This window comes from Neophocaena asiaeorientalis, unplaced genomic scaffold (assembly GCF_003031525.2).
Source record: "Neophocaena asiaeorientalis asiaeorientalis breed wild unplaced genomic scaffold, Neophocaena_asiaeorientalis_V1.1 scaffold723, whole genome shotgun sequence".
Lineage (NCBI taxonomy): Eukaryota > Metazoa > Chordata > Mammalia > Artiodactyla > Phocoenidae > Neophocaena > Neophocaena asiaeorientalis.
The window spans coordinates 759,072-760,156 of NW_020171826.1; the positions used below are offsets into that span (position 1 = coordinate 759,072).

Sequence of the window (1,085 nt, forward strand, 5' to 3'; positions counted from 1 at the left end):
AACCAGTAGGGGTGATCTTAATAAAGGAAGGGTGTAAAGGGTGGAGGTATCAAATGGCAAGGGCATTCCATCAGGGTCAGCCAATGTTACGCAGTAACAACAGTTCTTGAAATAAGGCCAACGAGTCTAATCGAGGCTCTAGGCCCATAAAATAAAGGTGAAAGCCAATGCACTTTGGCTCAAAGGTGATCTGTAAACCTCCAGTTTGTTTTAAAATCTCCCACAACTGCAACTACATAAATACAGTGTACCCTAGACATGGGATACATCCAAAATCAATGCAGGGACTTCCCTGGTGGTCCAGTGGTTAAGACTCTTCACTCTCACTGCAGGGGGCCCAAGTTCGATCCCTGGTCAGGGAACTAGATCCCGCATGCCACAACTAAAGATCTCGTATGCCGCAGCTAAAGATCCCTCACACCACAATGAAGATCTGCTGCAACTGAGACCAGTGCAGCCAGATAAATAAATAAATATATTTTTTTTAAAAATCAGTGCAGACCAGAGTAACATGAGGAGTTCTATAGTGTCTAGAGGTAGAAATAAGTCTTCTGACCTGGAAATGTGGAAATGTAGCCTTTTGGAGTTCACTTCAGGATAAATACAAGGGAAATATGAGGAGGTTTGTGAATGCAGTTCTTACACCTCTGAATTTCATCATGAAAGGGATGATTTATACAGATGAAAAATGCAGTGGAAAAGGTAGGACAGGGCTTCCCTAGGGGCGCAGTGGTTGAGAGTCCGCCTGCTAATGCAGGGGACACGGGTTCGTGCCCCGGTCCGGGAGGATCCCGCGTGCCGTGGAGCGGATGGGCCCGTGAGCCATGGCCGCTGGGCCTGTGCTCCACAGCGGGAGGGACTACAGCAGTGAGAGGCCCGCGTACCACAAAAAAAAAAAAAAAAAGGTAGGACATAGCTAAGAGACAGGCTTTGCAAATTATTTCTATAATATGAGTGCTTTATAAGCTGTTTTCACGTCTAAAAAATTGGGATGATAATAAATAGAATATTGTCCAAAAAATGTAAAGGAATTATTGAAATATTGTTATACAGCAAAACAAGCATAACAGTATAAGGAAGAAGAC

At 44.1% G+C, this 1,085-nt stretch overlaps 1 non-coding gene across 1 annotated transcript; it reads left to right on the forward strand.

The window, feature by feature from the left end:
- Positions 1-289: 289 nt before the first annotated feature.
- TRNAE-CUC (transfer RNA glutamic acid (anticodon CUC)) lies at positions 290-362 on the forward strand. The gene has a single exon. It is a non-coding gene; the product is annotated as a tRNA-Glu (tRNA).
- The last annotated feature ends 723 nt before the right edge of the window (positions 363-1,085 follow it).